The sequence below is a fragment of the Zeugodacus cucurbitae genome, chromosome 4 (genome assembly GCF_028554725.1).
Source record: "Zeugodacus cucurbitae isolate PBARC_wt_2022May chromosome 4, idZeuCucr1.2, whole genome shotgun sequence".
NCBI classification, from domain to species: Eukaryota; Metazoa; Arthropoda; class Insecta; order Diptera; family Tephritidae; genus Zeugodacus; species Zeugodacus cucurbitae.
The window spans coordinates 72917169-72944124 of NC_071669.1; the positions used below are offsets into that span (position 1 = coordinate 72917169).

General features: G+C 36.9%; 1 protein-coding gene and 1 long non-coding RNA gene across 16 annotated transcripts in view; both read left to right on the forward strand.

Annotated features, from left to right (window-relative positions):
- The window catches only part of LOC105211651 (phosphatase and actin regulator 4B), a 216855-nt gene that overhangs the window by 110416 nt on the left and 79483 nt on the right, over positions 1–26956 (forward strand). The gene's annotated exons all lie outside the window — the stretch shown is intronic.
- LOC128921548 (uncharacterized) overlaps positions 7223–26956 on the forward strand; it is a 57886-nt gene continuing 38152 nt past the window's right edge. Inside the window, exon 1 of the long non-coding RNA XR_008470986.1 lies at positions 7223–7865. This is a non-coding gene — a long non-coding RNA (uncharacterized LOC128921548). The remainder of the gene's footprint in view (positions 7866–26956) is intronic.

Sequence of the window (26956 nt, forward strand, 5' to 3'; positions counted from 1 at the left end):
TGAACTAAATCCAATTATCAACAAACTTCACGTACTCTGTGAAACTTCTACGAATTCAGTTGATGTACCTGAGTTTAGAAATCTTCTAGAGAACCTATCCATTGCGAACTACAGTCCCCTCATCAGAAAGAGCGTTGAATGCATTCAATACGTTGTTATGGAGTTCTCTCAATAGTTATAGTAGGTTCTTAGCCATCATTCATAAGTCTTATCGACTTCATCTTTCATATTAAATGTAAATTTCTTTTTATCGCTCGCTTTTTATCAGAAAATCACATCCTTCTACTATCTACAAGAACTTTATTTGATATTTATGCAAATTTCTCGTTGCATAAATATGTGAATCACATAAGTATATTTCTCAAATGTATCTCGAACATGTGCTAACTACTTTCGATTGCATAATTCGCGTAAATTTCGTGCGATTTTATGCTAATAACTTCGACTTTTCCATAACTAGTTTCACTATCGATCGGCAGTGTTTGTGTGGGCACTATGATTTATCTGTGAATTTTTTATATAAATTTGCCTTGCGCTTATGAAAGATCACTCAAATGAGTTTGAGCGTAATTCGACGCGTATTTGCCTTAGATTTTAGCGGGAGATCTTAAAATGGAACGCCAAATGGACTTGTCAACTGATGATGAATAATCATTGCTTGGATGTGTGACAAATACAATAATTTGTTGAAATATATAAAATATATATGAACTCATATATAATACAATGGATTCCATTTGCTTGAAACAATTACTGGATTTCATTTGGTTTAGTGTTTGTTGCTAAATTTAGAATTTCTATGAATTGTTTTCCGTCATATGAATTTATCTATTTTTAAAATATATTTATTATTTAATGTTTTTTTTAAATATATTTTATTTTTATGAGTCATAAAAGTACGTGCAAAAATTGGCGCCTTCAAGGAAAATTTAAATTATAGCAATGAAATGACAATGGAAGTAATTTCAGTTTCAGTTTCTCAGGCATATCCGCACGTCCATATGATATATACAAATATACACATAAATTGCTGTATTGTTGTCTGATTTAATTCAATTAACAGTAAACTGATATTCATTGAAATATATAACCGTTATTTGCTTACTTTCTTGTTGTATTTTATTCATATTTTTGTGTGTATCTGAGAAGAAGCAACACAAGTGGCAACAGTTAAGCTTATTACTAAAGAATAGTCTCAATTTATTGTATGAGCTTGCTGAAAAATTCCTAAAAAACTGAATAATAACAGTTTCTATAGAAATTTATTAAAAAAAATATTAAACGATGCTGTTGCTTTCTTTGCTACACCCTGGACCCCACACTGGAAATATTATATAAAGAAAAATCACCAAATTTATGCTGATAATATCCAAAAAAGCTTCGCTTCAATTAATATTTTAATGGCCTTACAGCATCGTAAAATAACCTCCCTGTATGGTCCCCACACCATTTCATAATAGTAGTTTTGTGAATTAAATTGCCAAACTGTATTCAAATAACTCAAATACTCATGTGGTGAGTGTGTATTTCACACATACATCGCTTCACTAACAACAAAGTGGCATTCCGACTCCCGTTGCGTATTTACTTAATTAATTACGGTTAACTATAAACGGTCAATTGGCTGATATCACGCATGTACTGATACTCTTCCAAATACACATACACACACACACAGACACTTTTTGCCTGATATTTATGGATATGTTAACAGAATGCGTGGGCATACACATTTGAGCGGGAGAGAGAAATGACTTGCGAGTTCTACACTTCTACTGACGATAAGCTAAATATTTATTATTATTTCAAAGAAATATATTATGCTCATATGTGTTCAATAGAGCCAGCTACCGTGTACTGCAGTAATAAATGTTATTGCAAGCTTAAATGAAATTAAAAATTAAATTAAATAATTTGAGTACTTTCTTAGTGAAATGTAAAATATTTAATAAGATTCTGATTAATTTTAATAAATATTTGTAATTATCAGCACAATTTGGCATCAAATCTACATTCATACATTGACTTTATCGTAAAAGCTTTCCTAGAATCGTTAAGTCTTGCAGATAAGCTTAAGTAGCGAATCGAACATGCATTTGGTATAAAACATATGAACTGGTATAATTAAATTAAGAAAGCGGTTAGACCTTCTGTTGCATTCCCATGTAAATTGTTTATCAAAAACCAAAAAAAAAAAAATATAAAAATCTTATTCGATACTTCTAAAATTAATTTCTTTGACCCTGAATGAATAATGTGCTCTACATAAATATCCATATCAAGACAGAAAATCAATTAAATTTTTTCATTAAATTTGGTTTAAAAACAATTTTGAGTAATTTCACTGGAATATACTTTTTATTCACCAAATATGTGTCTTAAATTTATTTTTTGAAATAAATCAGGCTTTCTTAAAAATAAATACTGAACCCTCAATTTCTTTGCTCTTAATGACTTTCGGCGTGTTTATGCACACCACTGATTTTCCTCGAGTAAACAATTTATACGAGTCTTTAAACAAATCCACACGCAGACAGCAAAGAATGTGCGAGCGTGCAAATTGGGCGCAGACATTACGGACGCGGGGTAATTTCTAGTTAGCACTTGCCGCCTGTATAAACAAATCAGCATATTAATTAGTTGTTGCTTTCGAATTCTGACGCGGCGCATTGAGTGGCTGTTGAAGCGCCTTTGCGAAGCCTTCCCTCGCCCCCCCCCCATTTCATTTAGTTAGGTTTTGACAAATGAGGGTGCAGTTGAGGTTCGTGTTCGAAATTCGAATGCCGGCCGGCAAATAGGGCGTGACAGCCACCCTGACGCCGCCCATTACTACACAGTTAGCGTGTGCACGAATCGCCTTAATTTGTCATTTACAATTCTCCTTTGACTTTAGGTTTTTGACTTTTCTTTTTACGATATTGAACTCGTGTACATGTATATTCACTACATAAATATATTCAAAATTATTTAATAATTTCAGCGTTTTAATCCACTCCAAATCCATGAAATTAGCAAATTAACTCCACTGGTTTTAATTAATTAGATTCGCAATGGTTCAATGCCTTTATGATTTTCTCATTTCGGTATACTTATTTTCCCACTCGCCTTGCCAATTGCATGAATGAAAAGAATTCACGCTGCTGCTTCGTGCTTTCGCTCCTTCGTCGCAATTATTTCACCATTTCACGTTACATTTATTCTGGTGCTAACGAGCTCAGTGGTCATTAGCACAGCGGGAAATGGTAGAAACAAGTCGCAATGGCTTTGCCTTTGTATTCAAATGATTAATTTCACTATTTGGCTTGGCTTTTACTCGCATTCGTTTCTACATACATATATTGAGCTCATAAAATACGAAAGAATACAACAAGGGAAATCTGTTTTATAGCATACATTTAGGAGCATTCACCGTTTGCTGTAAATAATTTCCGAACAATATGACGCTTTCAGTTATGGAAATGGTTTGGGGAGTTATTTCTAAAATTTTAGTTTTAAAATTTGCTTTATTTTTCATAAATTTCAACATTTTAAATATTTATTTCCTAAATGTAGGCTGTTTTCTGAAGAGCCAAAGTACTGCCTACAATTAGGCGCATTGTTAAAATAAATCTCATATTTGTTGGAATAAGTATATTTCTCATTAGAAAGCGAATCGAAATCTGCTTGAGGCGAAACAAGCAGTACTGAGATCCTCATCCTGCCTGCAATAACTGCATCCACCGCTTGCCAACGCCGGTTGACTCACATCTGTGGCGCATTTGCCGATTTTTCTCAGAAAAGATACTTCAGAGATAATTTAAAGCAAAAACAACAATAAAATCAGCGCAATAAACTGAAATATAAACTTGTGCTTTGCAACAAATCAAAACAAAAACAAAAATGCTACAAACCAAGGAATGCCATAAACATTGCTGTGTTTCGTACACAAACCGGAAGTTTGGATTAAAGCTCAAACACATTCATTTGCCATATGCTACTGAGTAGCTGAGTGAAAATGAATGTGTTGCAAAGTTTGGCAATTTTGCTTGTTCGCCACTACAACCTCCTAATACGATCTACAAATTCTAAAATGTGCGCACATGCACACATACATATATGCGTATTTTACTGTGTGTGTTTGTGTGAGTTTTCACGCATCGCTAGCAACTTGTCGACTTGTTGCTGAGCGTCACAAATATCTGGGTCACACATGAATCTTTAAACAAAACAAATTTATAAATTGTTCATGCCTCTATGGCACACGAACACTTTGGCGAGCGGCGTGTCTCTGTCTCTAACTGTGTGTGTGTGTGTCTGTGTGTTTGTGCATTTGTTAAATTGCTTGCCATTAGAGGCATTGACATTGTCATTCCGTGTCTCCATTATTCATGTGCCCATTTGTGGCAGAACAAGTGCGAACAGCTATAAAAATAGCAGCAACAACAACAAAAACCGGAAATAACGGCAATGCACGCACTAACTCGGCCTACACAACACTTGTTTGCCATGCAGTCGTACATTTCTCTGTATATGGCTGTGTGTGTTTGTGTGTGTGTGTACGTCAGTCACCTCGTTCGCACAATTTTGTTTATGAAATGCTCATACTCATAGTTTTTCAGTTGTAAACTTTCAAGCATTACACGATTTTTATGAATGAAAAAGAATATATATATGAGTGTGTGTGTGTGTGTGTTTCATTTCGATTTGTTTAGATTGTTTTCATATTTGTTTTCCACTTTTTTCGTTTTCTTTTACGCTCAATTTGTTTGCTATTGTGTGTTTTCCTCTTTAATTTCTGCTGTTCGTTTATTGTCATCAATGAAACTGAACGGAATTCTTGAGAATTGCTTTATAAATAGCCAAGAACACGTCGTTGAGAGGAAAATTTCTTGAATCAACGCCAAAGTAAACAAACAGCGATTAAACGCCTGCATATATAATTACACGTGGGTGTGTGTGTGTGTACGTCAGGAGGGAGAACATGATCAATTTTCGAACATGCTAATTAGCGGTGTGTGCGCGTTTTCCTACAGGGTTTATGGGAGTGAGTTGGGATTTCATTTAATTGTGTTGTGCGCACTAATGCCGATATTCCAAATAAAGAATAAAACGAAATGAAGTATCCGCCTCTCTTTAAACAGACTTTTTGTCTTTGAAACTGCTTCCGAACAAAATACTGAGTTTAAGAAACGCTGAGATTACTTCCATGAAACAATGGGAAGTGGCTAATAAACTCGAGTTAGTGGTGGAAGAAATGAACCTAGACAAACTAGTAAGACAAACTTGCTTATTTTCTTTTATACAATTTTCGTTTTCTCCATCTCTCAAGCGCCCGTAATCAAATAACGCCTCTGTAACAGGAATTATATGTATAAATTCGCAGAGTTTCTCTGTGTGCTGATTGCGTCGATATATATTTGCCGTAAGCCAATATTTAAGTGAGAGTGACAGGCATAAATTAAATAATTACTCGGTTATTAAAACAAAAACAACAACGACAGCAGACGTGTATACAATCAAGCGGTTTGCGTGAAGCTTTTCTTGCCTGAATGACAGACATTTTATGCGCCTACGTAAATAACTGTACATATAGATATGCATAAATATTATCATAGACCTCCTAGCTCACACACACACACACACACACACATGGACGACACCTTAGCTGACAGGCCTGACCATATGCGGGCACTCGATTATGCCGTGCATTGCCTTTTATAGCATCCAACACGAGACAGACTGTGACTGAGACCGAGACTGAAAGTTTGCATTGCTCAAACACATTTCTCTCACAACTTCCTTATTTGCAGCGACTTCCGCGGCGTTGCGTTGATGAATTTTAATTTGTTGTGTTAAGATTATGGCGGAAAGCGATTGGAATGCATGCCTTGGATTATACAAAAAATATATGAATTTATGACTGTGTTTCTTTGTACAAAAAATAGCAAATGCTTTAAACTGAGGAGCTTGTAAGATTTATTTATTGAAGAAATGTTAAATTTCAAATTTAAATTTTTATATTTAATTTTTTATTTTTATATAGAAATTCTTACTAAAATTTATTCGAATTTCGAATTTAGATAAAATAAAAATTATGAGAAAAAATTATCAAAAAAAAATTAATTAAATTTTTTTAAAACTAATTTAACATTTTTTTATCACTATTTTTATACCCTGAACAGGGTATATTAAGTTTGTCACGAAGTTTGTAACACCCAGAAGGAAGCGTCGGAGGCTCTATAAAGTATATATATAAATGATCAGTATGTTGAACTGAGTCGATTTAGTCATGCCCCTCTGTCTATCTGTCTGTCTGTATATATACTACCTAGTCCTTCAGTTTTTAAGGTATCGTTTTGAAATTTTGCAGATGTTATTTTCTCTTCAAGAAGTTGCCCATTTGTCGGAACTGCCGATATCGGACCACTATATCATATAGCTGCCATAAAAACTGAACGATCGGTATCAAAGGCTTGTATGGAAAATTTCCGCATTTTTCTACATAACGTCACGAGATTTGGTGTGAGTTATTGCTCATAGAAATAATTTAATCTCCGAAAAAATTGTTCAGATCGGTTCATTATAGCATATAGCTGCCATACAAACTGAACGATCGGAATCAAGGGCTTGTATGGAAAATTTTCGCATTTGACGTGGTATCTTCACGAAATTTGACATGGATTAGTGTTAAAGGTAATAATCTAATCTCCGAAGAAATTGTTCAGATCGGTTAACTATATAACCTTAATGTTTCTGCAAAAAACCCGGCTAAAAAGAATTAGTAAAATGTTTTCTTTTTTTTTACTTACTTTTTCTTACGTCTTTAGATTTGCTTAAATACGTAGTTACTAAAAGAAATGCACATGTGAAGGGTATATTAGCTTCGGTACAGCCGAAGTTAACGTTTTTTCTGAAATGAAGATGAAGACAAAAATTAAACAAAAAGAACTCCACCACAAATTGCCTCTTAAAAGCACACCATATTCTGCCAATTTTTCGCATTTCAAATTAATTAAAGCTTTTGAAACTTGCAGATTGGTTTCCCAAACTCAAACGAATAACACAGAATTGTATTGACAATTTACTTACTCGAGACATATGTATGAAGTGAAATGAAGAAAGTGCGTAACATGTAAACATTTTTATCAAAGATTCTTATCACAAAAGTATTTTATACAAATCACAAGTGTCAAAAGTATCAGCAAACACGCCATTGTGTAAATAAATAAATAAATAAGCAAAGTATATGTAAATAAATAGAGGTTTTTCTACTACTTATTCCACGCGTTTAGCATATAAATATTGATATTGTGATAATATTTGATAATTAATAAGTTAATAACTTTATTGTATTACAATAAAACAAATAATTTTTTACAAAGCAAAATATTAGCAACAAATAACATATACAAAGCATAATCACACTTAAATAATATAAATTTATATCAAATAATTAAAAAGCAAAAAGTGAATTAAAACTCTTTAAAAATCTACTCTTCTCAAGTTTAAACTCTAAATAAAAAAAATATTTTTAAAATCACTTTTTGAAACTCGAAACTAAAATAAAAATTGCAAACGAACTTTAAATAAATAAAAATTTAGATATTTACAAAAGCGTTAAGCAAAAAGCGAAAATTCCACAACTCCGCTTAAACACACACACTCACTTACACACTTGTATCCACTGCGCTGCTCATCAGTTCAGTGCGACGCCGGCGCAGGCAGCTCAGCTACGAAGGCTTCAAGTGTGTAATTAGCAGCATTCCGCTTGGCATTCCGTCTAGTGGATATTTATCGTCGGTGCTCGCAGCTGCGTTTAGAACAAGTCACGCTGATGATGGGATACATCATGGGGTGTGCTTGTTTCAAAGGTAAAGGATTCAAAGGTACATACAGTTCCAATTGCTACAATTATCAATTACATTTCAACTATATTTTTATGTAAAAAAATAAATAAATAATTATTATGTAAAAATAAGAAAAGGCTAAGTTCGGGTGCAACCGAACATTTTATAGTCTCGCAATTTATTGAAGAAATTTTATTAAGATAACACAATTCGACCCATATATTCGGCATAAAGTTCAATAGAATAACGAAAATCGCCATATATAGTATATGAGGGCTGAGGTAATTCCTGAACCGATTTCATTCATTTTCACCAGCAAGGTACACTATATCCAAGGCTATACGCTCACTTAATTTTTCTAAGATATCTCACATATTAACCAATAAATATATGCGGAATAAAGCCCACCGTATTTTTGAAAAAAACCTGTATGTAATTAAATATGTAGGAGATAGGATATGTTATGACCCGATTTTAATAATTTTGGGAACAGAGACAGACTATTAGAAGAAAACAATTTCCTATGAATTACATTAAATTATCTGAGATTTACCCATATTGTCCGTTGAAATTTACCCTTAGGCGTTTAAGTTCAATATATTCGATATCTGGGGCCTTGCAAAGTTATAGCCTTTTTTGAAAATTTTTTCACAAGAGATGCCACAGATCATATACAGTATTTGTGTAACGTTTTATTTCGCTATCTTTATTGGTTCCTTATGTATATATTATAAAGTGAAGGAATTAGATGGAATTCAAAATTGGGTTATTTGGGAAGTTGTCGTGGTTGTGAACCGATTTCATCCATTTTCCACACGTGTCAATCTGTCGAGTAGTTCCTGAGATATGGTTTTTGACCCATAAGTGGGCGACGCCAAGCCCATTTTCCATTTTGTAAAAAAATCTGAGTGCAGCTTTCATCTGCCATTTCTTATGTGAAATTTAGTGTTTCTGACGTTTTTCGTTAGTGAGTTAACTCACTTTTAATAATTTTCAACCTAACCGTTGTATGGGAGGTGGGCGTGGTTATTATCCGATTTCAACTATTTTCCTGGTGTGTGGTGGGTTATGTAAGAGAACCGACTGCAGAAAGTTTGGTTTATATAGCTTCATTGGTTTGCGAGATATATACAAATAACCGATTTGGGGGCGGGGCCACGCCCACTTCTCCAGAAAAATTACATCCACATATGCCCCTTCCTATTGCGATCCTTTATTCCAAATTTTCTTTCATAACTTTATTTATGGCTTAGTTATGACACTTTATAAGGTTTCGGTTTTCGCCATTTTGCGTGCGTGGCAATGGTCCGATTTTGCCCATTTTCGAAGGCAACGGACGGACAGACAGACATTCGGATTTTAACTCGTCTCGTCACCCTGATCATTTTGAAATATATAACCCTATATCTAACTCGTTTAGTTTTATGACTTACAAACAATCCTTATGTGAACAAAACTATAATTCTCTCTTAGTAACTTTTGTTGCGAGAGTATAAACAAATATATATATTAGACAGCTATCCAAGAATCGTTTAAGTCTTTAAGTTCACTCCTTACATTCAGTTTCTTTATTCGAAAAAAATGAAAAGCCACTTTTCCATTTGTTTTTTGTGCATTCTTCCCTGCGTTTCCGCTAAGTAATTATTTTGATGCATAAATTTCCAGTCACCAGCTGCGGTGCATTTGGCAAAACAAATGAGCTGTGAAGTCTTAAAATACCCGTACAGACATATGTTGGCCATCATTTAGTTGTGCATCTGTTGAAATTCGCACACATAATTCCCACGCAGAATTTGTCGAGTGACAACAGCAACAACGACAATAGCAGTAGCAGCTGTTCATTCATGCATTTCATGAAAAGCGTTTTTTACTATTAAATGTGCGCAAATAAATAAAATTGTATTTGTAAAAATTCGCACATAAATATGAGAGTGTGGGTGTCCTTGTGGTTGTTAGGACAATGCATATCCGTTGATTGTAGTTACACATGCAAGTTTTAAATTGTATCACAAAAGCGTCACAGCGTCGTTTCTGTTTGTAATTTATTTGTATGCAGACTTGTACCCTAGCGAGTGTTTTCAGAGAAAGTCAGTAGTCAGAAGAACCACATTTGGGCTTGGCAAAACATCGCGATAGAAAATCATTAGTTCTTTACAATTTGAAGACTCTTTACCTTCTTGAAAACATTGAATATATTACAATTTAAGGTTAGAGGTCATAGGTCATCTCATTTCATTAGCTTATATTACTTATGATTACAGTTATAAGTAATTAGTACTCAATGGAGCATATTCGAAGACGACTATTTAACTTCGAAAACGCAATTACGAAAGTGTTTTCAGAACCGCTCCAAACCTGCTGGGTGTTCCACTGCGTATACGTAACCACATTTTTCATAACATATCCTTTGAGTTCCATTGTTACCAGCAAACAAATTTTCCACATTTCTTTACATTTTCACTCGCATTTCATGCTTTTTAAGTAATTATGCCACCATCATTCGCCCAATAAAAGGCAACTTAATGCAAAAGGACAAACAGCACATACAAACACACTAATTGGTGGATGTGAGAAAATGCGTCATTAATGCATTTACTAGTTGCCTGTATGCAAATGAAAATGTTAATATAAAACAAAAATACGGAGTACAATAACAAAAGCGCGTCGAAAAAAGTGTGGAAAACGTGTTAGAACTATTATGTTGCCTACTTACGGGCGCCTGACATGTGATTGCTGCTCCGCTAGCAACAACAACAAGGACACACCTAGCGCTGCATGCTACCAGCACCCCAATTCACATTCACACGCCGTACTCTGTTGTCCTCTACCATCCACCGTCCATTTGCCTAATTTTGCGCGCAGGTCGCCAGTAAACACGGCGCGTCCTTTGCGCCTGGCGTTTCCGTGTTATGTTTGCGTGTCTTCACATGCAGCGTTTGAAGTTTTGTTGTGGCCGTGCAGCCAAGTAGGCGTTTGTTGTGTTTACTGCTTGCAAATTATAGATTTTTCATGCAATTCTTTTATACCATTCCGCCGCTTCCGCTCTCTAATTTATACCAAAATCTTAAACGCTGATAGTCCTCATAGTGCAAAGCTTGTGTGCTTTTTAAGTTGGTTTCCACCTTCAATCTCACGTTAGTAGAATTCCTGCATATTTTAAGGCGCGCCCATTGCTTGTGGAAGGGATTTCGTTTTTACAGTTATTTTTATGGTTTATGTCGAGAAATTAGGGTTAGAATTTACATATGAGTTAGCCGCAGACGACAAAGGGGTTGCATGAATACAATTTGGTAGACCGGGAGTTTGAAAACGTAGTTTTGCAGACAGTAACTTATATAGTTTGTCTACATATAGCTTACGTATATGAATATTGTTGTCTTTTTTTAATAATGGAGAGCGGCTTGTTAAAATTAGGTAGCTCTTATATGCGCTTTGTGAAATTTTTCTTTTCTTATGAACCGTACCTTGCACACAAGTTCTATTAAGGTTGAGTCTTCTGAGATCTTCTTCAATGTTCTTCAAAATATTAATTTTAATATTCACTAAATTCGGCAAACAAAATTAATTCTTCGACACATCATCGAGATAACTCCTCCGAAATTGACGACCTTTCACATTTTTATTTACATGCAGAAAGGGAGAGAGGACGTTAAGTGCATTAGAATGTTGACTTCACCAACACACACACACACACCCAGATCCCTACACTCAAATAGCGGTACATGCAGACAAGTGCATTTCATTACATATTTCCCTCCAACTCGGTGGTACAAGGGTGTAAGTGCATCTATATTTGCCTTTGTTTGTGTTTGTGTTGCTGTTGTTGTTGGTGTGGCGTCAACGCATACATCACTGGCCTCAACGTCACGGCATCGTCGGCATGTGAATTTATTTCGCATTTCACTCTGCATGTGATTTGTTTGCGCCGCCGTTGTTGTTGTTATTATCGCGTTTTGTTGCTTTTCCCAAGCGACGTCACAGCTATGGCGCAGACGCGGTGAGCGCGCAAAGTTGCCATAATTTCATTGTGCGTCTTTGTTTTGTTATTTCTTTTCACGCTTTCGTGTTTTGTTTTTATTCCTTCTGCTGAGAGCGCAAAGCAAAATGCCGGGTAATGTCCGCAAAACATGATGGCGCGTCGCTCTTCTCGCTGTCGCTCGCTTGTGTATGCTGTGCCCTCTGCTCAGTGCCCTTTGATGGGCTCTCATGCTCATCTATTACAATTTGTCAAAGCAGTTTTCTTGATTTTTGCAGTCTCTGCAGATATGAAGTTGGAAAATGAAGCTGGAATCTACGGATACAAATTCTCTTAACAAATCGGTTGTAAACTCGCGTATATGGTTGGTTATGCTTGTGTATGTGTGCTCTCAAGTGCATTATTTTCGGTTACTCTAGCATATTTGCTTTATATCCCCGAATTTCGTCACTATTTAATCTCTCTATATTATTTTTGGTTGTCCGCCTTGCACTTGCATTCTCAACGGTTTGCCTCTCGTCTTTTGCATGTCTTTCTTGTTTGCCATTTCTTCTTCTCCATTCGCATGTATTCATATTTTAATCATCATCTTCACTTCGCAAGCGCAATTTATCTCCCCAACCTTATATTTATTACACATGAACGTGCATCGGCAGCATGCACCGCAAGCTAGCTACCCTACAGGCAATTAAATAGGCAAGGTTGGGAATGGTATCCTAAAAATAGAAAAAATAGTTTTTACATTAATAGATCAGGGGTACTATAGAAGAAAATGAAAATGGAGCATCGGGCATCGGACTGAAAATGTCTTCGGATGGATGGTTAAATAGTTTTGAAAATGGTGCTGATGTTTTTGTCTTTGGTGGACTATCTACTGTCAGCAGCAATTACTTAGTATTAGCCTTTTTCTATAGCAATGAATATAATACACCTCATTATACATATTATTACAATTTATTTTTTCTTAAAATTTCAAAAAAAAAGGTGTAATTATTGTTTAAAAATTGTCGTATTCCATGATTCCTACAGAGCATGCTAAAATCCATCTATATAAATCAGGCTCGTGTGCATTTTCAACCGACCCCCTTTCTTTGCTGTTCATTTTCGTTACGTTGTTGGCTGTTGTTGTGGTTGTTGTTGTTCTTCGAGTGTCGGCTCGTTAATCTTAATTGCGTTGACAGCGTCACAACAACAACAATTTGCTACCATTACAATGATGCACACACTGCAACAACAACTATTTTATAACAAGAGATACTACTTTGCTGCAACATTGCAGTTGTGGTTGTTGTTGTTGTTGTTGTTGTTGTTTTTGCTGATAAGTATGAAAAGTGTAATCACCACTAAACTAAAATGAACTACTTCAAGCAATGCAGTGCTGAGAATGACAGCAACAACAATGACTATAGCAACAATCAAGCCCCTCAGATCGCCGCCGACAATGTCTGGCTGTGTAAGCGCTGGAGCAAGCAACAGCTACAACAACAACAATTGATGCTATCGAAATTGCTTGCACACAATTAGATATTTACAAATTTATATAGGAGAGTTCATGTTTCGGATTTCCTAGTTAAGTAAAATAGTTTGTTCAGTGAAAAAAAATTTAAATTTAATAATTTTAATTTTAAATTAAAAATTCATTAATTTTTATGCAAAATTATGCATTTAATTAATTTTGGTTTATATTTATTATTTTATTTTATTTTTTATTTATTATTTTTTTTTTTGTTTAACTTAATTTTATTTTTTAATATTTTAAATTTTTTATTATTATTTTTTTAATTTAAAATTTTTTATTATTATTATTATTTTTTAATAAAATTTTTTTTATTAATATTATTTTTTTTTAATAATTAATTCGAAATTTTCCATATTCCATGTGGACAACAAAACACGCAGAGTTCAACACGCAATTGCAAAGCCGTCTAACGGCACTAACTGTCAATTTGTCATTATCATTGTAGACCAGTCGAACGCACGACCGACCGGCAGTTGGGAGGTGTTGCATATTCATGCCAATCAACTCAGGCGCAGTGCAGCAACATTACGGTTGTTTACCAGTTGCATGTACTCATTTCATATACATATGCATTACATATAAATTACAAAAACACTATAATTTAATAAATAAATATGAGCGAGCACAGGCGCTGCGGTCATTTATGGTGTGTATGACTTATATGTGTGCATAATAAAAAATACACACGCAACCGTGTTTAAAGCAAAATATTGTATAATTAAAAAAAAATTAAGTTGTAAAAATGCTGTGTTTGTTTGTGTATGACCATATTTGTGGTTTAAATATTGCAGTTTTCATAGAATTCGCTCGACATTCATTGTGCTTGCCCTTTATTGTTCGTTGAACTCAAAGCATGACTTTTGTTGCACATAAACGGCTTTTTAGGGTTTACCCAATGCATAGTGTGCCGTTATTATGACATATAAGTATGGCTTGGGGAGCAATAGCGAATGATATATTCCTTATGATATTTTTTATTGAATTTATTAAATATAAGTCATGTTCGGAACGATGATGATCTATTGATTGAACTTATTTTATTAAAGAAAATATCTTTATTATCTTTAAGATATACATATGCTTTCACATTATTTAATGTCAATAAATCAAGTATGGGGTTTACTTTCTAGAGATGTAGATACAAATGCTAGTACGTATTCTAGTGACACGATGACTGTATATTCATATGTATATATTAGCTAATTTCATGTCCTTTTTTCCATTTCCCACTGTGATGTTTTCGATTGCGTGCTCAGGGGTGCCATAAATTTGCACTTGTTGATTGCAATTTATAGTTGGTCGCTGCTGGGGACCCACATAATTGTATGTGTTCGTGTATATATGTATGAGTACAGTGAACACGAGTATATCATCATACATAATTTTATATACTAGTAAAAAAAAAAACATAAAATAAATGTAATCGTAATCGATAAAAGAAAATAAATTTTCTTAGGACGCCGGGTCGTATGAGTGATTTTAAATGGCCATGGCGTATACGTAACTGATAATGAAGTTTTAATACCAATGAAAGCAGAGATTGAGGACTAAATAAAAATGGCAGTAATAAAAATTTCTTAATTTTAATTACCTTTATCGCATCACAATATAAACAGCTGTTCCATACATTTCCTAAATATTTTCTATTTTATAGAACATTTACGTTCTTTCTTCCAACTCAATAAGGCTGTTAACTACTTCCTAGTACAAAGGGACGCTAATTTAGCAAAGCTTAAAATAAAATTAAACCACGTGCAGTAACGAAAATCTTAAAAATAGCAGCCCTATAAACACTTTTTCGGTTCACAGGCAAAATGTCACTCATACGCCGTGTGCTAAAGGGTGCCGAATCAGCACAAAACACTAATACAAATATGCACGCACGCAGCATGCAAAGCGAGTGAGCAAGTAAATTTGCGAAAATTTTAAAAATAAACTGCAAACAAAGTTAGCAAAAATCGATAAGGCGGCCGCAGTCGACAATTGCGACGTCAGTAATAAAACAACAACAGCAATAGCAATAGCAAAAACAGAAAAGAAGTAAGGCACGAGGGATGCAGATGTACATATATAAAAATATAAGTTGGTGACTGGCTGAGTGGCTGAGTGAGCATCTCAAGTGCAACGCACACACACACACACACACACTCATACATATGCTGCCACATTCAATGTTCCCTTGTAGTATATTAAACTACGGCGGAGGGGAATAAGTTATAAACACTACCTGCGTTGCACACAACTGACACTCAGCGTCTGTTGCTTTTGCTGTTAACCTTGGCTGTTTACTGCCAAAACGCACTTGTGAATCTCAGCGTGAAGAAAAATAAAAGCGGAATTGAATAAATACGGGTGAAACACACAGAGGGGTAGGGGAAGGCGGCTGCGTGTACCCACTTCTACAGTGGTGAAACTAGCTCCACACCTACACGCTTGGTAAACATAAAGCAGCTAGCTGAGGCTTTAGCTTGTCTGTGCGCATTTAATTGCCTAGTGACGGCAGTGGGGGAGCATGAGCGCGTGTGTGTCTTGATAGGGGACCGGATGCGGCACTCCACCGCATGTGGATCCACCTACACAAGCTGCCGTCGTATATTAGATGGCCCCACGAAGCCGCTAAACGGCTTAGGCACTGACTTTGAAATTTACACAAAGTCAATAGAATTCTTTTCAATAACACTGTGATTATTCTTGTTGTTGTTATTGTAATTCACATTGAGATAAGATAGCGGCAAAATCCAAGTAAACGGTAAACAATTAAGAATTAAGCGTAAACAATTTTCTCAGCACTGTGAAATTGAGAAACTTTTTGTGTGAATTATTCAGTTATTAGCTGGCAAATGCTATATTCTTCGCACTTCATTTTCACAAAGCACTATTTTCAAGCGAATGCTCGATTGTACATACGTTTTAGATGCAATAAAACATAATTGTATATGACTGTTCATCAATTAAGCTCTGCAATAACTGACTGAGTTTAAACTTGAAAACTTAAATCTTTCAAAAAAAAAAAAATACGCAAAAATTCTTAAAGGAAGCCGTTCAAGAAATTTATATTTAGATGACTACAAGACCTCAAAAACTCTCATGAAAGCAAATAATGGTTAATGAGGTTAATGTTTGATAAATTGGAGAAATCAAAGCAGTGGACCTAATTTTTGTCTTCATGTATATTTTTTGACGCTGAGCAACACCAAAAGCTCCATCCTGATTGGGAAGGACCTCTCCGAGCCGTTCGATACCAAACGAGGTTTCAGACAAGGTGACTCACTATCGTGCGATTTCTCTAACTTGATGCTGGAACAATCTTCTATAAGAGTGTACAGCTGCTGGCGTACGCCGATGATATTGATATCATCGGAAGCAACAACCGCGCCGTTTGTTCTGCTTTTTCCCGCATGGATAAGGAGGCGAAGCGAATGGATCAGGAGGTGAACGAGGACAAGACGAAATATCTCCTGTCATCAAGCAAACAGTCGGCGCATTCGCGTCTTGGCTCCCACGTCACTGTTGACAGTCATAACTTCGAAGTCGTAGATAATTTCGTATACCTGGGAACCAGCATTAACAACAATAACAATATCAGCCTCGAAATCCCGCGCAGAATCACTCTTGCCAACAGGTGCTACTTTGGACTGAGTAGGCAATTGAAAAGTAAAGTCCTCTCTCGGCGAACCAAAATCAAACTCTACAAGTCGCTTATCATTCCCGTCCTGCTTTATGGTGCCGAAAGCTTGGACGATGTCAACATCAGATGAGACGACACTAGGAGTTTTCGAGAGGAAAATTTCGCGCAAGATTTATGGTCCTCAGAACATTGGCAACGGCGAATACCGCAGACCGTGGAACGATGAGAACGACATTGACATAGTTCAGCGAATAAAAAGACAGCGGCTACGCTGGCTAGGTCATGTTGTCCGAATGGACGAAAACACTCCAGCTCTGGAAGTGTTCGATGCAGTACCCGCCGGAGGAAGCCGAGGAAAGGGAAGGCCTCCACTCCGTTGGAGGGACCAGGTGGAGAGCGACCTGGTTACACTTGGGATCTCCAATTGGCGCCGAACTGCGAAGGAAAGAGAGGAGTAGCGCGCTCTCATCGATTCGGCTATAACCGGCTAAACGGTTCAACGCCAATCACATACATACATATTTTATTCAATCCGCTATCTAGAAGCTGGCAGTCTGGTAGTGAAGCGAAATGTGGCATATCTTGTTTGTATTATGATCACGCTTGATTTTCGAAAGGTTACTTACTGGTTGAATGTCAATTCCAGACACTAGGTGGTCAGATTGGCAGAACTCATATTATAATATACTGATATATAGCTTTAAGGGTCTGAAAAGCTTTTATTCTTCCATATTTTCAATTTGCAAAAATATAAATTTGAGTGTTGTCGAAAATGATTTATACCGTTATTTCTTAACCATATATCAGTACCTATTTACTTACATTCATATAAACTCAGTTTACCAAAAGTTTCTAATCAATTTACCTTTTCTTCTTTACAGGTAAGTGCCACAATAAATTGAACGGTATTAGTTGCTGGTAAGTTTTGACATGCCAATTAAGTGTTTGAAAGTGTTTTGAGGTTAGCAGTTTGAACATAAAAGCTCGCTGTAAGCGAGGTTATGTTATGTTATCGCGCTGTTGGCGTCTGTTAAAGTGTGCTTAAAAAGCTGAGTCGTAACATAAAGCTCGCGAAAAAGCTCATACTGGGTGTACAATATGCGCAGAAATTTTCGAAAAAAAAAAATTTTTTTTCCCTCTTGGAACCATAAATGAGAAAAATAAAAAATCTGTTTTATAAATTAGCACTAAATTAGTTTATTGCCAAGGGTAAAAATATTATTTTTTTCTATATATATTTATACACGTACATCTTTAACAGTGTAGTGAGCATGTAATTGCTGCCCACACAGTTTTCGCTGTTCTCGTAAGTCACTTAACACCCTTTTTCGTAAGCTTCGTTACACATAATAAAATAGTTTACTTATCAGCATACTTACAGCAGTACTTACTTACTTAGGGCGCTCGCCACCCATTTAATTGCCACAACAAACAATTTAACCAAGTCATATTTTGACACATTTCTGTTGTCATTCGCCTAAATTCTTAATGTCGCTTAAATGACGTCAAACGAAAGATTCGCACGAATTTGATGAAGGTACTTAATGCCCGACGCCTGTTTCACCACAAAAACCCGTAACACACACACACACACAAGCACAGTTGTTGGGACGTGATTTCCAACTGCCAACACACACACACACATTCATACATTCATATGCAGCAGACATGTTTGTGTGTGTGCCGAGGACATTTGCTGATTTAGGAATTGCGTACTCTTTTTTTGTGTGTTTTCCCTATAATTCGGGTATTTAGATCCCGAAGTAGGTGTTACTGCTGGCGGCATTTTTTTACTGTTATTTATTTTTTGTTTTGTTTTTGGAGTTTGCTTCTTCATCTGTTGCTTGCGCACCACCGTCTTGTGCATTTCGGATGTGCCGTTATCCTTCAAGTGCGATGAGCGGGCAGGTGTTAGCGGTAAATTATGTCGACGAACCCAGGATGGTTGAGTGTATTTTAAGATGCTCGTGGCGGACGGAATTTCAAGCAGCTCAAAATGTCCAAGCGTTTAGGCTCTTAAAATTAATAATATAAATCAAATTACTTTTTTTCCTCCCCGGACATTGTAATGGTCGTTGAGTTGGGTGTCTCTGTGTTCAAATAGGGTTAATGGTTTGTTGCTTTTATTATGCTCGGTTGAGAGCCAGCGCCTTTGTTTGTATATTGAGTGTATCGATCATTTTAATGAGAAAATCTGTTGGGTCGAGACACATTTTAATTTAAAAGCCGCCAGGAAAGCGAATTAAAGCGCTGCTGTGACTTTGAACTCGCTCGAATAGCGAATAGTTTCAGCGTATGGATGGCCATTGCCACCGAATGAAATAAAAGCATTTATCTACAATCCTCTAAATAGTTTGTCAATCAACTTAGCTCTCTCCGGCTCTCCCTCACCATCACCTCTGTCCCTCCAACTTGAACAATTTGTCAAACTTGTTCCGCACTGAAATAGCCAACGATTTAAGCAAACTATTTGCTGTCTCCATTCAAGGTGTTGTCCTCTACATTTTTGCGCATATTGAAAGGAAGCCGGTCGTATGATAATCATTCTCGCGCAAGTACACCCAAAGTTCAAGGTGAGTTTGCCTCGTTCCTGTTCCCTTCATGACTCCCGGAATGCTCTGCAAATGAACCCTGCAATTCATGTTTAGTCGCTGTTGTAATTAGTCTGTCAGTTCGTCTTGTTTGTTGTTGTTTTCTATGTTTGCTCACGTGGGCAGTTAGCACACACGTGACATTCAATATGTGGACGAACGGGTACACAAAAAACAAGCATTTCAATCGGATCACAACTCATTAAACTGGAAAATTAGTGTCCCGACTTTGAAATAAATATATATACAGACACACTTACATCGATTAGGCACAAGTCTATAAATCAGACTATATTCTCCCAAAGCTGGATTTCAATAGTAACTTCCAGGTGAGGATACCCTCTAGACGAGAATGGAGAAGGGGAAGAATAGAGGAGGAAGATACCATCTCAGTATATACCGACGGGTCCAAAATGGACTGCGGTGTAGGCACGGGAGTATTTTCCGATGATCTAGACATTTCTCTCTCTATCCGTTTACCAAACTCGGCTAGTATCTTCCAAGCGGAAATACTAGGCATTGAAAAGGCCTGTGAAGCTCTATTGCAAAACTATGAGCGGATACATAAAGCAACAATATATACGGATAGCCAAGCGGCTCTCCTGGCATTGTCGTCACCCGTGACTAATTCAATAATTGTCCTAAATTGCAAGAAGGCGCTGAAGTCGCTAGAAGACAAGCTCATCCTAGATTTGGTATGGGTTCCCGTCCACAGGAACATTTTCGGCAACGAAAAAGCAGACGAGCTGGCAAAGACAGGGGCTTGTCTGAACGAATCGGAGGCCGAATTAATACCAAGTCCGCTAGGCTCGATCAGAAGAGAGCTTAATTTAGAATTTCAACAATTAGCAAATAACAGATGGGAAAATACAACAAAATGCAAAATAACCAAACAGATATGGCCAAAATATGACATGAAGAGAACCAACGACTTATTAAATAAGTCAAGAAACAATATTTTCAGACTAACTGCTACCATTACAGGGCACTGGCCATTTGGAGAACATGCGTCGAAAATGGGTATGCCCTACAATAACATATGCCGAAGCTGCGAACTAACAGGGAATTTCCCATTTCCATTTTCCACTTCCTCTGTGAATGCCCAGCCCTATCGCAGATCCGTCACAGAACACTGGGAATCCATCAAGAATCAAACCTCGAATGGATGTCTACAAAAAGCATAATGGATATAAGTAGCTTCATCGAAACCACAAAGTGGTTTGAACGAGAAGCTTAAAGAAGATAGCAAATAAAAATAAAATAAAAGGTCAACGACTAGTGCATCAAAATGGCACAGATAGTGCTAATTGATCCCGAACTAAAACAGGGCAGCACTCCTACCTACCTACTTACATCGATTTAATATGAAGATAAAAGCCAAGAAAGGTCTTGGTCTTGGAAGTACTTCTTAAAGGAAATATCCAGCGCTGAGGTAAGAGCACAAACGTAAGTGGGCTCTGGTATGAGAAGTTGGGAGAATATTTTCATGTATATATTTTTTAGCTTAGCGAAGTTTCTTATAGTCTATTAGTGCTTAGGTAGCCAGCCTTCTGACCTCCATTAGTAACATTGCTTCCTGTGGTTCTTTACCTTAACATTTGATTTCCCTCTTAAATACTCCTTCCTCATCATCTTAGGTTCTTCATCTAGTGCTTTCTTCTAAAATCCATGGTGTCTTCTACTCTCGACGGTCACAGAGAAATACACTTCACCGCTTGCGATGCCATTGAGTTTCCTTGTTCCTTTGGTAGTTCAGCAAATTCCTCATCTTTGGTGCTGCGTTGAAAGAGCTGTAGGCAAGCAGGTCCTGTGTGACTCTTCTACTCGCCAAGTTTGTTTTTACATTTCGCTTGTTTAAGCGCCTGACTTCGAAACACACCCACACACATTTCTGGCATGCATCGCAGCCACCACAGAAATCGAAAGTAAAACTATGAATAATAGTTTAATGTTGGCACACTGTGAGGAAGTCTATTTGCCCTTAGTATACCCGAATGTGTGTGTGTGTGGTTGGGTTCTGTGTTGGCATTTTGTAGGCATTTATTATGAAATTTACTTTGCCGCTTGTCTCTCATTTACATAATTTCACAATGTGAAAGAAATTACAGTTTGGCGCTGTGCTCGCTCACCTCAAAAGCCATAAATTACGTTAAAACCCAACAACAACTTCCATGGAATGTTCGCCATGTTGTTGTTGTTTATCATTGTTGCAATGTATGGAGGTGTTTTAGTAGTTGGCAAGCGAACTGAGTGCGACTAAATCATAGTTAGAACTGGTGTAGGGTTTCCGAAACACACTTTGTTTTTATTTTTTTTTTATGTAATTTAATATGCTTCGAGGACTAGCAATAATTAATTTTTTTTGTTTGAGATGGGTTGTTCAGGATGCTTTGCGTATGTTAGTGTTACATATACTATTCATAAGTGGTTACATTAATTTTATAATTGCTGGTTTCTGTTTTGAAATGAAAGCAAACTTCAGGTTAAAACTTGATTTTATAAAAAAAAAATGTGCTCTCGTGGGGAATACATTTGAAAATAAAAAATATACTCATTTCTTACCCAAACGTGGAGAATATCTTGCTTATCATCTGCTTAAATATTTAGTCTTATAAAAGGCACACTTTCCACCGTTTAGGTTAACTTAATACCCGTTCTGTCAGAAAACTCACTGTATTTAAATACCTTCCCCTATTTACTTTGAATTTTGTGATCCCCAAATTCAATTGACAAAACAGATTTAAAAAACAAAGGGTATATTTTACATAAATTTACTTTCTTAGTAATATTCTGAGGTATTATTCGTCATTGTGTATTCGTATAACTACTAGTGTTAATTTTAAAGCAACAGTAGTTCAAAATTTGCATTATGTAGGTAGCCGACGTCTCAACACAAACAGCTGAGTAGCCAGCCGCCACTGTGATTTATTTGTTAATTATGATTTGCTGTAGTGAAAATAGTCTGAAATTCCTGGAAATCTGTTTCTCTTTAATGTCTTTAAAACAGAGCGTTTCACACCTTCGCCACGATTACCCACACGCATAACCATTTTGTTTTACTCAGTCCACCCGCGTACACATTTAATCCTATTACATTTCAAATTTCAAGTACAAAATCTAGTACCGCACAGTCCACGTAATCTCATGAGCTACCCTTTAGTACAGCAGCAAACACCTAAGCCAGCATTATGGCCATTACTAAATTCAGCAGAATTAAAATTGTTTGCTTTTGTAATTCTCATTTGAAATTTTGCAACAGGGTGACAAGCAGCGTAGTTCTTTGAGAGTGAGGCCGTCGCGTCACCTCTGGCAAAGCAGCGGAATAATCCGCAAAGCTCGTGTGGGCTGCCAGAAAATCGTGGCTGCTGCAATGCTATAAAGTATTTTAATTTCAATTTAACCAAAAGCGGGATTCATTTCTCATATATATATATACATATATCTGGAGACGTTGCATTAAAGCAAGTCGGGGCTTGTAATGTATCTTTGTGAACCCAAAATGGTAGGTGTCAGCGCAAATTAAAATTTACTGAGCGTATTATATATCTTTGAAATTATTTGTTGCTTTCTATTAAGTTTTTCCATAATTTGCGGCATCTAGGACATAAGTTCCACCAAACAACTGATCAGTGTTGCTTTCTTCGCTCCACCGCAGAGACACATAAATACATATTCAACACTTCCGCTATCCGCTCACCGCTTTTCACTTTCATTTTAAATGTTTAATTAGTTTATTTTTCCAAGGCAAATAAACACTTTCGTTTGGTCGTTTGGCCAACTTTATTAGTTCAGCAGCAGAGTCGTAATCGCTGTGACCTTGTGTTCTGTGGCAACAGCGGATGCAGCGAGTACATAAATCAAGTTGCGGCTGCCGGCAGGACCAAGGCGAAATGAAGCGCCATGAGTATGTGTGTGCAGAGCAAATTTCTGTAGAAGGCTGTGTGTCCATCGATTGGTTAAAATGACACTGTTACTGTGCCAACTGCTAGAAATGAGGGCCAAGTCAGACAGCGGCACGTGCCCAGTACCGAAGGGTCCATAGACGCCGCTGGAAATTTAATGCGCCTTCATTTCTGTTTAAATTTTGTGGAAGAAGACCCCGCCACGCCGCTTGGTTTATGTAGCCTAAGCTCTTTTCTGTTGATTTAAGTTAAATATGCGCGCTGTTGCTGATGGCTTGAAGTGCGCCGACAGCTATTCTTCAGTTAATTAACACTTTCGTAAATGATTTTATACATTTTGCTGAGGATTGGGAGTCTAGCTCATTATTTCATATAAGAAATACGTAAAATGCAGTTTACAAATACGAGACTTCATCTTGGGGGGTTACCGGGGACTGTTGTTCAACAAAAGAAAGAAGAGATGCTTACTTTTCTTTGTGGTGATTACGGCTATTAGGTTTCGGAATATTGAAAAAAAAATCGAAAATTCCAAAAATCTAATGATCTGTGCTTTCAACCCACATTAGTCGATCCCTTTCATTTCTTTTGACTTTCAAGGCTTAAGCTATATCATAAATATTTAATCTGTACAATTTTTTATGATTAATCAGCTCAAGTAATCTAATTTCTTCAACACCAAAAGCTTCTGGAATATTTTCATCGCTCCCGAATTCGATTTGCATGTCTGAGCAGCAACCTGTTTGCGTAATTGACCGAAAACGCCGAGGAAGAAACGCTGAGTTTCGTCAAAGCAAGCAACAGGACAACAGGAAGGCCGTACACCGATTGGGACCGACCGCACAGCGGGCGTGATTGACAGTTTAAATTTGAGTGATCAACATTTGCTTTTGCTTGCATGCGTTCAATCACGGCGAGGCCCACACACAATGCAAATCGGCAATCTCACATGTGTCATTATTAAATACCGTTATTATTCAAAGTAACCTGTAGCCGTGGAAAGCGCCCCAGCAAAGCTGCGGCGTTGTGAGAACATGCGAAAATCTTGTCAAATTTGATGTTACAAATGAATATTTTATTATTTGCGTCACCGAGAGGTTCGTTCGTTTGTTTACACCTACGGCGGTGTAAGGAAGCATTGAGCGGCGCTGTGAGCGTATGTGTTAGACAGAGAAGGCAAGCCAAAGGTGAGCGAGAGCTACACAGGCGGTACAGTTAGTGAGTGTAAAAGAGAGAGAGCGACATATGGTCCGTTGAGCGAGAGCGCCTTGATGCTGACCTCCGCAAAGGTTGCTTACGAAATAATAAAGGACACCAGCTGCGTTTCGCTAAAGGGCGGGCTGTATCCCGCGCATACACACACACACATACACACGCGTACGCACTTTTTCACTTCCGCTTTGACGCAGCATTCACACCAAACACACGTGTGCATTCGGTTGAAGTGCGTTCGTATGCGTCAGCACATTGAATTGAAATTGAAGTTCAAGTCGAAGGCTTCGGCAAAGTTGCAAGTTCAGCGGCACATCGGCAAGTGCGCTCTTCCGCAGGGCAACGAAAGCTCATCGTGCATTCAATGCGTGCTTGTGTGAGTGCGAGCTTTGGCGATTTCTCCTCTATTGTAAATGTGTGCGCTGCCCTTGGTGGCTGCGGCGTTGACTTCGGCGCTGCTGTCGGCGCAGCTGGTGGGTGTGTACGACTGCGACAGAGAAATGAAAATGTTTCGTGTGTGTGTGTGTGTGCCGTTGTAACGGGCGATTATGTAAGTTTGTTTTGCTGACACATATACACACGCATACACAGAGGCGAATGCTCAGCATCAATTTGCAAGTAGTTTGATTCCAATCACAAAGGCGCACAAATATTCGCACTACGAGCTGGCTGCGTTGCAAAATCAACGGAACAGTGATTTCTAAGCGATTTTTAAATGCGTTTTTGGCATAAATGAGTTTTTTGGAGTACTCAATTCGACGCAAAGTGTGGCGACAACATTTTACTGCGAATTTCGTTGGAAAGCAACTGAAAGTCATAGAGAGTTTGAGTAAACTTTTTCAAAATAATTTAAATTTTTTGTAATTTAGTTTGAAAATATTAAAATTGATTTGTTTTAGCTGTAAATTTGGAATATTGCGGTTCGAATTTCACGCTAATTGCCAATGCCACAGTTTAAGCTACTGCATAAGGACTAATTGAAGAACTGAATTGCTTGAAGGTTCGATAAGATTCAGATGATGATATAAAGGCAGCATCTTCGCGCTGCTCTCTCAACGGTCACCCATATATGTCCAACCTCACGACATCTTCTTCTGCTTATGGAAAAATACTCTCTGCTGTGACTTCTTCTCTTTTTATGAGAAAAAACTTCGAGGAAGTTCGACCTTCTTTTTGATTTGTCTTCATGAAAATTTGTTCTTCACAATAAAAGTATGTTTGAGAAATAGTTTCTCAAACGAATAATGCTTGAATGGTTGTTCCTTCGCCTGTATATTGTTTTAAGCGAAATTTAATTGTCCAACAGCACAAAAAAAAAACTAATTCGAGTGAGAGTTTTCTTATATACTTATTTTTCATTCGGTGTTCGTTTGCTAATTTTTGAATTTTTTTTCCTTGACAGTCTGTCCCTGGGCTTTCATTTCACTGTCATTCGCAGCCAAGGTTTCATGTCACGTGCAGGTTTACACGATATACACACACACACACACCTATTTACATACGATCAAAGTCGCCTATAAGCATACCCACATATATATATATATATATATAATAGTCTATGGTAAATTCCGTTTCATTTCACAGGCACAAAAGATAGCGTTCAAATGAAAAAAAAAAATAAAAAATATATATAATCTATGTGTGTGTGTTTGTGTATTGGTATTTTTCCTGTTTGTGTCATTTTGTTTTCGCTTCTATTTGTCTCTCTGTGTAATTTGCCACTTGAAGGCTGCCACAGCTCCTCTCCTTGTTGTGTGCTTCAAGTGCGATTGGGCGTTGCGCGAAAGTGGCCTTTAGTTACGATTCGCTTGTTGTTGTTGCCTTTTTCGCTGTTTTTGCATTCCGCGGCAAATTAAACAGTTTGCTTTGATGGCTCTAAAGCGGATTGCTGAATTATAAATAATACAGCGCTTAGTAACTTCAATATATTTTACATATTTTTTCAAATTTAACAAGGAATAAGCATGTAGAAGCATTGGAGGGAGTTCAGAGTTTCCCTAGAATGTTCAGTTCTCACTTATTATTGTCGAGGACGCGCTATTAAAGCGATATATTTTAAAGACTTGCAGATTATAGTCAGTTGCAGTGGTTTACTGATTCCATTTCACTTGTTTGGCTTATACCAAAGTATTCTGCATTCTGCGCTGAGTCTTTTCTTTTTCAGTGCTATTCGACCGACAAGTTCGCAGCCGACTGCAGGAGAACTCTATAAAAAGAAAACATATTGATTCTAGTGGGAACTGAAATCATATCCAGTCCCTCCAACCACTAGACTACACAAATAACCATCGTTGTCTAATATTGC